Genomic DNA, 14925 nt, shown 5'->3' with positions numbered 1-14925 from the left:
TCACTGCCATAGGTGGTTGATTGAGTCTACGGAGAGGGGCGACATACAAATCTAATAAATAATAATAATAATAATAATAATAATAATAATAATAATAATGATAATAATAATAATAATTTTGCTGGTGAGGGTTAGATCTATACTTTCTTGCCATGTACAAATTCCAAATGAAACAGTTGCTCATTTTGCCTAATTCCACTTGCATTCAAAACTTCAGAAAAAGTATTGATAGGCTGATACGGACCTCATTGAAATTGAGTTTGACACTCCTGCCTTTAAATTATTTTAATTAATTAATAATATTAATATTGATTGTTTCTTCGTTGCTTATTTGACCCCTATGACAATCATTAAGTGTTTCTTGATAAATCTATCCATTTCTTTATGTACACTGAGAGCATCTGCAGCAAAGACAAATTCCTTGTGTGTCCAATCACACATGGCCAATAAAGAATTCTATTCTATTCTATTTTATTTTATTCTATTCTATTCTAAGATGTCTGCTTCTGATTCTAATGCAACACCCTCTAGTTGGTACATTCACTTTGCTCAGGATTTGGACTAATGCACAAACGCTCAGCCTTGTCATTGTGGCTGAGTATTGAAGCTTTCCAATGAAACCCTATATTTTGTCAATCTCAGGCTGGGGGTCATTATTTGCAGTTTATTTTGGGAAGTCAGTTTCCACGCTCAAACCGCCTTCATTGGTTTCAGTTAGCTTAAGTATTCAAGAAGCTCTTTTGTCTCCTCTCTTGGACGGAGGGGATAATTCTTTTCACTTTCTCCCTGGATGCCAAGATCTTATCTCTGCTTTAATCTCAGCTGCCTTGTTGACATTCTTTGCAATTTCTGAGCTCTCCTTATCTCAGGAACAGATGACAAAAGCCTCCCGATAAGTGAGAATGCATGTTCGCCTGTCAATTCTGATATCTGAGATAAGGCAAGGATCAGTTTTACCTCCCCAAAGCTACTGCTTAATAAAACCACATTTTAAAAAAAAATCTCACTGGTAACTGACTGTTTTCACTGAGCCAAGAAGTAGTATGTGTCTTGGGCAATAATACTGCATGGTTGTGGGGATATATTTGTTTCCACCTGCTGTGGTGACATTCATTGGCCGACAATTGACTTTGTTCATTTGTCATTTTCTTTTTTCTCCAGATTCGTTGGCTCAGTTCTTGGCCTTCAAAAAAAAAAACCCACGCAGACCTTGGCCAATTCAGACAAGAGCTCAACTTTAGTCCTTCCAAATATGATTTGGGTCTCTCTGCTTCATTATCAGATGCCATTTGGTTGCATCATTCATCTGGATGCCCATTTCTGCAAGTCCATTTTTGAATTTTATTTATTTGTTTGTTTGTTTTGTCAAGTATGTATTGGTGGTATACAAAGATATAATAATATTTATATACATGATACTAGTAAAAGAGAAACATTAGGACAGGGGACGGAAGGCACCCTGGTGCACTTATGCACGCCCCTTACTGACCTCTTAGGAATCAGGAGAGGTCAACAGTGGATAGTCTAAGGGTAAAGTTTTGGGGGTTAGGTGATGATACAACAGAGTCAGGTAGTGAGTTCCATGCATCAACTACTCAGTTACTAAAGTCATGTTTCCTGCAGTCGAGTTTAGAGCGGTTTATTTTGAGTTTGTATCTGTTGTTGTGCTTGAAGCTGAAGTACTCATTGACAGGAAGGACGTTGTAGCAGATGATTTTATGGGCTATAAAGTTCATTTTTCTCAACAGTGACTTTCTTGACCAATTCCCCAGCCTTGGCAATAGAACAATTATTGCTTTTAAATCTTACATTATATCCTTCTCTGTATTTTATGATGAGCAGAACTGAGTTTACATAGAAGGCATTTTTAATTATTAAATTGAACACCTCTCCCTTTGTGCGTATTGCACAATAAAATCTTACAGAGACTGTCATATTTCTACCATTTGTCAAATTTGCAAACTTATGCTCATTCAATTAACTGACCACTCTTTCTCTTTTAATGAACTTAGAAATGAGGAGCTGGAAGAAGAGTTGCAACCAGGTTAAAGGTCAAAATAAAATAAATTGATGCCCAAAGCATAAATGTAATTTGGGAAAGAACCTCAGGCTTGGCCCACCCTACTTATCTTAAAGATAAAAAGAGGGGGGAAGGCAAATTGAGACTTGCAAAACTCAGTTACCATAACTTTATAACAATAGTAGTACTAAAAGAGAGTGCAGGAGAGAGCAGCCAGGATGATCAGGGGACTAGAAACTAAAACATACGAGGAGCAGTTGCAGGAATTGAGCATGGATAGTCTGGCAAAGAGAAGGACCAGGGGTGACATGATGGCAGTGTTCCAATATTTGAGGGGCTGCCACAGAGAGGAGGGGGTCAGGCTGTTTCCAACCAGACAAGGAATAATGAACGGAAGCTGACCAAAGAGAGATTCAACCTGGAATCAAGGAGGAACTTTCTGAAAGTGAGAGCAATCAACCAGTGGAACAGCTTGCCTGCAGAGATTGAGATTTTCAAGAGGAGATTGGATGGACATTTGTGTGAAATGGTGTAGGGACTCCTGCTTGAGTGTGGGGGTTGGACTAGATGACCTACAAGGTCTCTCTTCCAACTCTAATAATAAATAGACTCTGCCTTTAAAAAAAACAGAATTCATAACTTTGGTTTCTTAGACTGGTCTACCTCAAAGGGTTGAGAACCTCTCCTGGTGTAGACATTCGTTTTATGGCTTTTTATACTCTGTAGATTACGAAGCTAGCTTCATAAAATATTGCTTCTGTTTTTGACTTTTGCAAAATAATTCTCAACACATTTGGTGGTCCGTTAAAGATTATATGCCCAATAGGACTATCTACTGTATCTGTCGCTATGTAAGGACATACAAGTGAATGTGTGAATGGCCAAATCACTTATTGCTTTTTTAATTCCGTCGCATCTCTCAAAGGGATCTCTATTTATTTATTAGTTGCATGAGCCAAGCAGAAAAATATGTAGCAAAAGTTTCCACTGAGAAATATCTTTTCCAAGTAGGGTACTTTCCCACTGATTTCCTACTTCCAGCTGCTGAGATCATAAATATTAGACTCATCGGTAGGTTCACTGCAAATATTCAGCAAATTTCTTCTCCAAAGATTCATCCATCTTTCTAAATTAAAAAGTTTTGGGTGTGTTACACGTTGGTACATTTTTGTGGGTTGCTTTAAGTCAGTGTTTTTCAACCTTGGCTGCTTGGAGATGTATGAACTTCAGCTCCCAGAATTCCCCAGCCAGGTTGTAGGATCCACCCTTCTTCAAGTAACCAAGATTAAGAAACATTGCTTTTAATTCATCAAGTTGCCTTCAATTTCTGTTTTTCACTGAAGCGCCATGAAGTGTACAAGAATGATGACGGTCAGGAAATGTTTTGCATTCCATCCTATCTGAGCTTTTGACTGGAACTACAGGGTGCTACAGCCCATCAACATGCTGGTTGGTTTACTCTTAAAACACATGACTTACTTTCTTTCATCTTTCTAGTTTTCCCATGTCCAAGATAGGTGTAATTTCTATTCATGTGACCAATACAATGCTGTACCATCATGTGCCTATGGAGCAGCAATTAATTTTATGAAATTGCGGAGATGAATAAAATGACATTGGAAATTCAACAAAAAGACACTACTGAATTCTACCAAACTTGGAGTAGATGGTATGACTGGGTCAATAAAAAAAAATATTTAAAATCTTAAACTTCTATAACACAGTCAAATCTTCAAATCTTTTTTTTCTGTATTTCTTTTAATGTAAATAATTAATAAAGATATTTTTAAAAGAAACAAAGAAAAGAGTTCCAATATACTGTAGATCCTGCCCATGTAACATCTTACTTCATAAAATAAAGTTCTATATGTTTAAAATCTAAACAATAAGTAAATTTTGTATTATATTATTATATAGTGCTACCATCATTTCTCCTCTTTGCCATCTGGCTTGCAAAGTTTAAATCAAATTCTCATGTTTCAATTTTTCCAAAATTAAACAATTACAAATACATATGTATCTCTTAGTTTTCTACCCAATCATAAAACTTCCCCCAAATTTTATAATAATCTGAGTCTCGTTTATCTTTAATTTTCAAAATCAATCTACTCATCTCTGCACAAGCCATAATTTTTCTCAAAACGTCCCTTTCCATTGGTATCCTATTCAATTTCCAACATTGTGCATATACAATCATAGCTGCTGTAATTATATGTATAATTAAATATTTATCTTCTTTATCAAAACTATCTGGTAAAATAGCCAGAAGGTATATCTCGGGTTTAAGATCAATATCTATGTAGTTGAAGTTTTGAAAGTACAGTCAGCTGGGATAAATAGATAATGTCATGTTTTTTGTTTCTTTAAACTGGCAGATGGAATTTGAAAGTAGCATTTACAAATTCGGGCTCATTCTTTCTACTCCATCTCTAGTTAACTGTACTAGTTTCTATAGTAATGATTATTTATTTGCTGGTTCGTCCCTTTCTGATAGTGACTAAAGGATATTAATAAACTCATTTATCCATTCCATTCATTTTTAAATGGCTGGATCTCTTCCATTCATGGACAAAGGGCTTCCAGGCAGGCAGCCTACATATACAATTGGAGATCGGTGCTTGGAATGGTGAGATCACTGGGCTTATCAGCAGATCACGATAACAACTATTTATAACCCAAAGCAGAAAAGTTTGCATGTTCACAAACACCACTGGCAGCCAGTTGGAAACACAATACACACGGATAAGGAAAAGATGAAGAGGGAACCATGGAAGGAAGACTTCTACGGAACCACATGATCTGATAAAAGAGAAGTTATGGGGAAAAGAAGATAGTTGGGCAGCAGAAGTCGTATTAAGAGAAAGCTTAGCATTCGCTTGAGGTTGCCTTGGGGAGGAAAAGCTGTCATAGAAAACAGCAAAAGAGAATTGAATATCTCTGTGGCAGCCTCAAACTGCAAATGGGGGTAGTAAGTTTGTGCCCTATTTATTGAATACTTAATAGTTTTTTAATTGTCCTTCCTTCTCTAGTACCTTGGAACAAACTTCCAGCAAACATGGTTGGTAAATCCACAGTAACTGAATTTAAACATGCCTGGGATAAAAATAGATCCATCCTAAGATAAAATACAGGAAATAGTATAAGGGCAAACTAGATGGACCATGAGGTCTTTTTCTGCCATCAATCTCCTATGTTTCTATGTTTCTTAGTGTTCTGCCGGGCTCTCTGGTAGGAGCCTCCCGAAAATTCAAAGATACAAATTTCAGACACACACACATTTGGAAATTCAAAACAATGTTCTTTATCACAAAATTCAAAATAAACTAAGCACTCTTTTTATATTGCAAAGAGCACTTATCCCAAAACAACCAGGTAGTCCGTACAATTTCCCTTAAGCAGTCATTAAGTACTTAGCTAGCAGCTGTGAAGAAACTTCACACCCCTTCTTCTTCCAACAAAGTGAGACACATACACACGTTGCTCTGCTTTGGTTTCAAAGGTGTGAAAAATCAACAAAGTCCAGAAAACAGCAACACAGGATTCCTGAAGAACTGCAATCAGATATTCTTCCACAATGGCCAAACCCACATGCTGCTATTTATAGCAGCAGCCCTAATTACTGGAGCCCCACCTGAACACAGGTGGCCTCTCTTATTTCCTGTAATATGTCATTACTTGGTCTCTTCTACGCATAATTCTGCGCTTGCGTGGGTCCAAGACGTCTTCATCCGAATCAATGGAAGATAATGGAGATTGACTGCCTGGGCTGTATGCCAAGCCCTCCTCTGCCGAGTCACTCCCACCTTCTTCTTCGTCCGAGGAAACTAAACTCTGAACTGATTCTGTTGGCAATAACACAGGCCTGTGACATGTTGAAGTTTCCCCTGCATCCACCTCCACATTCCCTGGGGCAGGAGCTGGGCTAGAGCCAACCACAACACTTAGTATGATCCTTAATTATTTTTAAAATAGGAAATAATTAAATAGTATGTTTTAACCCATAAATGCTTTGATCATTTTAATCATTATTTAGAACTGAACTTTTATAACAATTAAAGAAAACTGAGCTACTTGCCTAATCTGTTATCACACTGAACCTTGTGGGTTCAGTACAAACCCTTAAAATGTTACTGTGCTCCTCAACAATTAATGCTGTCTATCATGTGTCCTTCTTGTGGCTTTTCAAATAATGTGACTTAATCAACTGAAAAAGAGTCCAAGCACCTATTTGAAAACCTATCTTGGTCGGTAAGCCACACCCACCCAGTCACATGACCTTTCAGCCACCCCAGTCATAATTGTCAAGCCACTCCCACCTAGTCACATGGCCAGCAAGCCACTCTCACCTAGTCACATGGCCAGCAAGCCACTCCCACCTAGTCACATGGCCAGCAAGCCACACCCACAAAATAAACCATGCTCATCACTGGAGAACAGGTGGTAGGTTCAGAAAAGGATAAAGACTGTGACAATGCCAGGCAAAAGACTCTACTGCGTCATTAATAGAAGACATTCTATTCTATTTTATTTTATTTTTTTATTTATTCATTTGTCCAATACACAATACATATGGAAGAGAATACAGTGATCCCTCGATTAGCACGGTCTCGATTAGTGCGAAACGCTACAACACGGTTTTTCAAAAAATATTAATTAAAAAATACTCCACGTTTTTTTTGCTATACTGTACCACGGTTTTTCCCACCCGATGACGTCATACGTCATCACCAAGAGTCACTTCTCTGTCTCTTTCTCTTTCTTTCCTGTCATTCTCTGCTTCAATCATTTTCTCATTTCTCTTTTTTTCTCCCCTTTTTTCTATCATTTCTCTCTCTCTTTCTTCCTCTCTCACACTCTCTTCCTCCCTCTCTCATCTCTTTCTTTCCTTCTCTCTCTTTCCTTCTCTCTCCCCTCCTCCACTTGCCCACGAGAAGAAAAAAAGCAACCTCTGCCAGGCAGCTCTCCTTGTGCCCCCGCTTTGTGCCTGCCTCTTGTCCCTCTCTTTTGGGGATTTTTTTTCTTTTCTGTCTGAGTGCGTCTGTGTGAGCGCGAGAGAGGGAGTGCGTGTATGTGTGTGTGTGTCTGTTGCGGCTTGGGCTGGTCGGCCTCGGAGGCGGGAGAAGGCGAAGAGGTAGCAAGCGGGGAACCCGGCGGGGTGGATGGCGGCGGCGTGTGTGTGTGTGTGTGGTGGCCGCCTTCAGCTTGGGGTCGCCGCCGGTGTGCTCGAAGGACGCACCGCCGCCCGCCTTGGAGCCCTCGAAAGCCTCGTCGTCTTCTGTGCTCTGCTCGCCGCTGCTCTCCAAGCGGGGCGCAGCGGCTGGGAGCGTGCGCCTTTTCTCCCCTGCGTGGATCCTGGCTAGCCGTCGCGCCTCTCTTGAAGATGGGGAGCCTGGCGACGCGCTGTTTTCCCCCACCGAGGACAATCGGGGTAAACTCTTTTGGTTGGGAACCAACCGGCCCGGTGCTCTTTTGGCTCTCTTGGGGTTTCCCCTTTGCCTGGGCAGCAGGAAGACCCAGGGAAGGTTCCTTTGGCCACCCAACAGCTGATCTGCTCCGCAGCGCGGCAGCAGCGAGGAGCCGAAGATGGGATTTCCCCTTTGCCTGGGCAACGGGGAAACTCCATCTTCGGCTCCCCGCTGCTTCCGCGCTGCGGAGCAGATCAGCTGTTGGGCGGCCAAAGGAACCTTCCCTGGGTCTTCCCCGCTGCCCACATGCAAACTCCACCATCTGCGCATGTGCGGCCATGGAAAAAAAAGGGCGCGCATGCGCAGATGGTGTTTTTACTTCCGCACCACTATAACACAGAAAATCGATTAGCGCGGGAGGTCTTGGAACGTAACCCCCGCGCTAATCGAGGGATCACTGTAGACATGAAGTAATATATATAAAGATAATATGTAAAAATAGAGGAGAAGATATATGAAAGGAAGAAAATATATATGATATATGAGATAAAGGAAAGACAATTGGACAGGGGACGAAAGGCACACTAGTGCACTTATGTACTCCCCTTACTGACCTCTTAGGAACCTGGAGAGGTCAATCGTGGAGAGTCTAAGGGAGAAATGTTGGGGGTTAGGGGTTGACACTATTGAGTCTGGTAATGAGTTCCACGCTTCAACAACTCGATTATTAAAGTCATATTTTTTACAATCAGTGTGATAACAGATTAGGCAAGTAGCTCAGTTTTCTTAAATTGCTATAAAGTTCATTCTATCTTATAGTCTTATCTCTTTTGACTAAATGTGGTCTTATATTGTCACAGGCAACTGGACCTTTTTCTTTGAAGGCATTTCACTTCTCATCCAAGGAGCTTCTTCACCTCATGACCATAAGACCTGAATGACCAAGAATCTCCATAGACACATGGGATTAAGTTGTAATGCAAAAGAAATAGATACAACTGTGTTTCCAGGTATCTTATGCCTAATGTCCCTTTCCTATTGTCTTATTATCCTTTCTGTTACTATGTTCTACTTATGTTATGTTATGTTAATATGTACTATAATACTATACTTGTTTGACAAATAAATAAAATAAATAAAATCTTGGCTGCTCTTCTCTAAAAAATTCTAACCTCTCTCAAAGCATCCAAGAGAATCTACATTCCAAACTATGCAAAGAACTTACTCCGTGTCTGCTTTCAAAAATAATGGCTTTATACTTGAACAATGCAACTAGCCGTGGCCCAAACAAACTTATTTTGCTGAAAATAGCAGCTGCGGAAGGTTAAGAAACATAATTCGGAACAGGGTTGCTTTGGCAGGTACAAAAGGGTTAACCCTTTACTCCAAGCCAATGTCTAAAGTCACTCATTCTCAAAGCTGAGTTATAGGCAGCTGTTGGCAGTAAACCAAGAACTGAGTCAGAGTTCAAGCCAAGAGATGCTGAGAAAAAGCACAATCAAAAAAGCAGGAAAACCATTTTGCTCACTAGCTTTAAAACAGCAAAATGCTTACAGTGTTTCCTAACCAGGATGAACCCATTGCCAGCATGGATCGATGAGGCCAGGCCAGAATCTGAGGACACTTCTAATGTTTAGAAGCTGTAATTCCAATAGCTGATACTATAAGGCAGTGTTTCCCAACCTTGGCAACTTGAAGATATTTGGACTTCAGCTCCCAGAATTCCCCAGCCAGCATTCGCTGGCTGGGGAATTCTGGGAGTTGAAGTCCAGACATCTTCAAGTTGCCATGGTTGGGAAACATTGCTATAAGGAATAGGACATGGTGGTTACACACCTCATGGTTCTGGGCTTCTTTGTCACGCTGAATATTGACAGCCCCAGAGACATTCAGTAATTAAATAGTTAACTTTGTGTGTGTTTTATTAGATCCTCCTATTATGATGTAAAATCCTGCTACGTCATTATACCTCACGTCCGTCTTTATGCCTGTCTCCATTTTGCTTTATGTTCATTCCTGTCTTAGCTGCCATCATGTGAAGATGTATTTTTCATTTTCCCTTGTGTGTTGTGGTTCAGCCTGAGTCAGATGAAAGACCAGCTGCGTCTCTGCTGGCTCCATGCCCGGGGGAGGATGAGAGCGGAGAGGAAAGTGACGAGGAAGAAAGGCCTGGGAGCCCTGGGGAGGGGCTCTCTCAAGCCAGTAGCTTGGATTCTCTGGAGTCTCTGGAGTCATTGGATGACGAAGCACAAGCTATCATTAGTATGCGACAGAGACGCATAGATCAAAGGAGAAATCAATTGAAGAAATATTATCAGCGTTGAATGAGGAACACCAGGGGGTTGGTTGTGGTCCTCATTAGCAGGGAAGGGTTTATAAGGCAGGCAAACTCTTTCGGCAGCGTGGAGTGTTATCAGAGTGGAGTTGCGGTTATCTGCATTGTCTCTCAGCATTTCTGTTCCTGGCTCGTGGCCCAGCAGTCTTGAAGACCCGTGGGAGATGTATGTCTGTTATCTCAACAGCCTCGTCTTGGCATTAAGGGTCCTGTGTTTCTGTATGAACAATTGCCTTCATGTATCTATTTGGAGTTCCAGCGTTTTCCTGATTTGTAAGGACATTTTCTGTTGGCTTCTTTTCTCTTTACCATTATAAAACTGTGTTTGGATTCTACCGGTGTGTCTGGCTTATCTTTTTGGGTTGGTCATAGCTTCCGGAGCGACCCAGACAAAACATTGTGACATATTTAATTTTGTACTTTTAATAATAAAAAGAAATCTTGCTTTGAGAACAAATGACTGCACTCTCAATCCATCACCTCCGGGATGATTTAATGTTCAAACGGACATTAATTACCCTCATCCTGACATTCTTCCTCTTCAGACCAGTTGCTTCTAACCTGATCTCTGATGGTACCATTATTTTGTACCTTCTCATTCTCAGGCAGTGGGACAAGGTCTATCACAGCTACCTACATTTTTTTCTTATTTAGACTTATATACTGCTTCATAGTGCTTTTACAGCCCTCTCTGAGCGGTTTACAGACTCAGTATATTGCTCCCAATAATCTGGGTCCTCATTTGACCCACCTCAGAAGGATGGAAGGCTGAGTCAACCTTGAGCTGGTAATGAGAGTTGAACTGCTGAACTACTGGAAGCAGTTAGCTGAAGTAGCCTGCAGTGCTGCACTCTAACCACTGAGCCACCCTCGGCTCTTCAATAAGTGCACTGGTGTGCCTTTCGTCCCCTGTCCAATTGTCTTTCCTTTCTCTGACTTATCATATATGTATTTTCTTTCTTTCATATATCCTCTCCTCTAAGTTCACTTTTACCCTTATATATATTACTACATGTCTATTTTTCTTCCTATGTATTTGTGTATTGGACAAATAAATAAATAAATAAATAAATAAATAAATAAATTGAAGAACCATTTATCCTAAAATCATAAGGCTTGATGGTTCTTCAATATTGTCATATAAATTCACAATAGTGTGCAGGTAATCCTCGATTTATGACCACATTTGAGTCCCAAATTTCTGCTGCTAAGTGAAACATTTGTGATGTGAATTTCCTCCCGTTTTACAACCTTCCTTGCTACAGATGTTATGCAAACCACTGCAGGGTTGTTAAGTGAATCTGGATTTCCCATTGACTTTACTTGCAAGCAGGTCACCCGAGACGATCGTAGGATGCTAAAACTGCATCTGGATTTTGATCCCGTGAGCAAGGGGATGCTCCAATGGTTGCAAGTGTGAAAAATGATCATAAGTCGCTTTTTTCCAATGCCATTGTCCCTTGGAATGGTCAATAAACGAACTGTTGTAAGTCAAGGACTACCTGTACATACTTGTCCTCGGTGGCGCAGTGGTTAGAGTGCAGCACTGCAAGCTACTTCTTCTGATCACCGGCTGCCAGCAGTTTGGCAGATCGAATCTCAGTAGGCTCAAGGTTGACTCAGCCTTCCATCCTTCCAAGGTGGGTAAAATGAGGACCCAGATTGTTGTGGGCAATATGCTTATTCTCTGTAAACTGCTTAGAGAAGGCTGTAAAGCACTGTGAAGCGGTATATAAGTCTAAATTCTATTGCTATTGTCATCTCCTTTGTAACTCAAAAATGATGATGCTTTCCCTTTTCAAAACCATCCCCTGAAAGCAGGATGCCCTTGCAAATGGACCAATGGAAAGCTGGCAGAATTGAGGATAATAAATATTAAGAAAGAGTGTACAGAACGCGGTTTAAAAATAAGAACAACAGAGAAGACATTGATAACCAAAAAGAACATTAGTGAATACCGATGCTTTGTGCCCTTCAAATAAACCTAAAAGTTCGATTTTAATAAAGGCTGCAGAGAAAGAACTTGGTGTCGTCCAATAACAACTCTTCTGTCGCTCAAATTGCAAAGGCATTTGCGTAGAAATTCCTGATAGATTTTTCCTCATATTGTTTTTATGCCCCCCTCCCAAAAAGAAGAAGAAGAAGATGGTGATGGTGATTATTATTATAGAAAATATTTTTCTTGAGAGCCCATCAAAAACTTGCTAAACAAAACTTCCTGTTGCTGTGATTGAACAAGGAAAAGAAATACCCTTCTGCTCTCATTTCAATTGATCTTCTATCACTATTCTTTTTTTTTTATTATCATCATGATCAGCCTGAACAAACTCTGCCCTGTGTAAAGTTATCAATGCTCTCTGCTCTGTTAAATACTCTGAGCATGGCAAAAATGGAAGGTCTTAAGCATAAAACGTAGCAGGAAAGACTTAATGAACTCAATCTGTACAGTCTGGAGGACAGAAGGAAAAGGGGGATCATGATCGAAACATTTAAATATGTTAAAGTGTTAAATAAGGTTCAGGAGGGAAGTGTTTTTAATAGGAAAGTGAACACAAGAACAAGGGGACACAATCTGAAGTTAGTTGGGGGAAAGATCAAAAGCAACGTGAGAAAATATTATTTCACTGAAAGAGTAGTAGATTCTTGGAACAAACTTCCAGCAGACGTGGTTGGTAAATCCACAGTAACTGAATTTAAACATGCCTGGGATAAACATATATCCATCCTAAGATAAAATACAGGAAATAGTATAAGGGCAGACTAGATGGACCATGTGGTCTTTTTCTGCCGTCAGTCTTCTATGTTTCTAAAATGCTCCAACTTTTTTTTAATTTAAAAAAAATTCTCTACTTTCTCTCCTTCTGGAATGAAAACCTGCCTCACCCATATACAAATGTGACTGTCCAAGAGAATCACCCATGGACAGTTTCTTGCATGAACCAGAAATGTTTTGGCTGTTGGGGAGCAAGGGTAGAAATTAAAAACAGATGGACTCTATTGTCAACAAAATTCCACACACACCCCACCAACACCACCATCTCTCTTTCTAATAAAACACAGCCTGGCAGGACAAGACATTTATTTCAACAAGATATCAAAACCTTAATCTTAACCAGAATTTGCCCTGAATCGAGGTTTGTTGCTATGTGGCTTTTTGGAATTTGACTTGGGCATCACACACATACAAACACACAAACACCGTTCTCCTGTTTAAAAAATAAAAACTCCGAAAGTCTCGGAGTTCAATTGCACACCTTCGTGTCAAGGCTGAGCAACAGACACATTTTTCAAAGGGGAAGGCTGAACTGCAATGCCAGATGTGCCACTGAATCAAATGCAACCACCTCTCTCTCCGCGAAGGAGATAATGCTCTGAGCATGAGAAACATCTGTCTGGGTGATTGCACGCACGTCCATACGAGAGATTTGTCGCTCTCCTGAGACAGAATGTTAACCAAAAGTGGCCGAATTAACTCAGGAAAAACCTCCATCCTTGCTGATTCCCTTTGACGCCACACCAAAAACTCCTCTGCAAACAATCCGCGGTGGAATTGCAAAAAAAAATAAAAATGGAACAACGGCAAGGCGCCCTGTCTTGCTTTCAATGAGAGCATATTTAAGCCCTTACCTCTGTAGCAAAGCTCAACTCTCTGGTCAGTGCTGGAAGGCAGCAGTGGCTGTCCAGATCAGGACACTACTGTACAAGCCAGGCTCTCTGACTGTCTCTAAACCCCACAAGCCCAATTCACGAAATTGCACTCCTCCTTGGCCCCTCCCAAAAGTGAGTGCTAAGTGGATACATATCCCTGATGTTTGGAATCGGCAGCCAGTGGCCGGCATTGTCCTCAATTTATTCTAAAAAGCAGCCAATGGCTTGGCTGCAGCCAAAGGTAGGGTCAGCCAGCCTAAGAGATGCCTGTCATTCTCCAGTCACATTCAGGAAGCTGCTCATAAAATGAAAAAAAAAATTAAAAAAAACCCTCCAAGAGCTAAAAAAAAAAAAAACCTCTGAAAATTCATACAGGCTGCCAAAATTGTCTTATTCCATGCACTTTTTTGGTTATCCTTCCCAGGGCCTCTGAAAGTAAATGCTCTGTCAAGAGCAATCATAAGAAATGTTAATCTTGGAGAAAGAGGCTCACTTCTTAAACGCAAATGGAGGTGCTCAGAAAAAAAATTGAAATCTGTTTAAAAACCTGGACAGGGAGGGAGAAAAACGACAACGGATCCAGCTATTTACCGATACTTTCCTTCTGGAGAGAATGCAGGGAAGAACAACATCAAGGAAGCCATTTGCCACAAACAAAATAGAAACGACACAGTATATATTTTGGAAATGAACACCAGATGTTTCGAAAGAATGTCCTTTATCACGCAGAATTGGCTGGGAACAAAAGGAGAGAGGAGGGTGCAAAAGATGGCGAAGTTGACTCTGAAAACATTCGGAGTAGGGAACAAGATTTTCTGTTTGCTTGTGCAACTTTAAACATTTTTCTCCTCCCCCCTCCTCCCTCCCTCCAAAAAACCCTTCTTGGTTATTTCTTATGGCATATACGCTTTTAGAAAACATATCACCAGGCATGGGGAAATTGACATACCCCTCGGCTGTTTCGCTTTATGCTTGATTTGTTTGGATTGTATGATTGTTTCTTAATAAGGGTTTTAAATATTGTTTTTAATATTGGATTTGTATTTTGTATTGTCTGTTGTGGACAACTCCGAGTCCCCGGAAAGGGGTGGCATACAAATCTAATAAATTATTATTGTTGTTGTTGTTGTTGTTGTTGTTGTTGTTGTTGTTGTTGTTATATTCCTGATTATAACTTTTTCAGACATATTATTAGGACTCTCATCTAATGATTAGGACTAATTATTAGGACTACCATATATCTGTCTGTCTGTCTATTTATCTATCATTTATATCTATCTATTTATCTATCTATCATTTATATCTATCTGTTTATCTATCTATCATCTATCATTTATTTATATTTATTTATCTATCTATCATATATGTCTATCTATCTATCATTTATATCTATCTATCTATCCATCCATCCATTTACAGCAGAGGTCTCCAAACTTGACAACTTTAAGGTTTGCTGACTTCAACTCCCAGAATTCTCCAGCCAGCACAGCTGGCTGGAGAATTCTGGGAGTTGAAGT

General features: G+C 40.2%; 1 protein-coding gene across 2 annotated transcripts in view; it reads right to left on the bottom strand.

Annotated features, from left to right (window-relative positions):
- The window catches only part of CALD1 (caldesmon 1), a 242129-nt gene extending 228542 nt beyond the window's left edge, over positions 1 to 13587 (bottom strand). The window contains exon 1 of one of the 2 annotated variants that reach the window (XM_070754281.1): positions 13388 to 13587. The gene's annotated coding sequence lies outside the window, so the exon portion shown is untranslated. The remainder of the gene's footprint in view (positions 1 to 13387) is intronic. The other variant, XM_070754282.1, reaches the window with a different exon arrangement.
- Positions 13588 to 14925: the final 1338 nt, after the last annotated feature.

Source organism: Erythrolamprus reginae, chromosome 6 (assembly GCF_031021105.1).
Source record: "Erythrolamprus reginae isolate rEryReg1 chromosome 6, rEryReg1.hap1, whole genome shotgun sequence".
NCBI lineage: Eukaryota > Metazoa > Chordata > Lepidosauria > Squamata > Dipsadidae > Erythrolamprus > Erythrolamprus reginae.
This window is presented reverse-complemented; position numbering and strand designations above follow the sequence as displayed.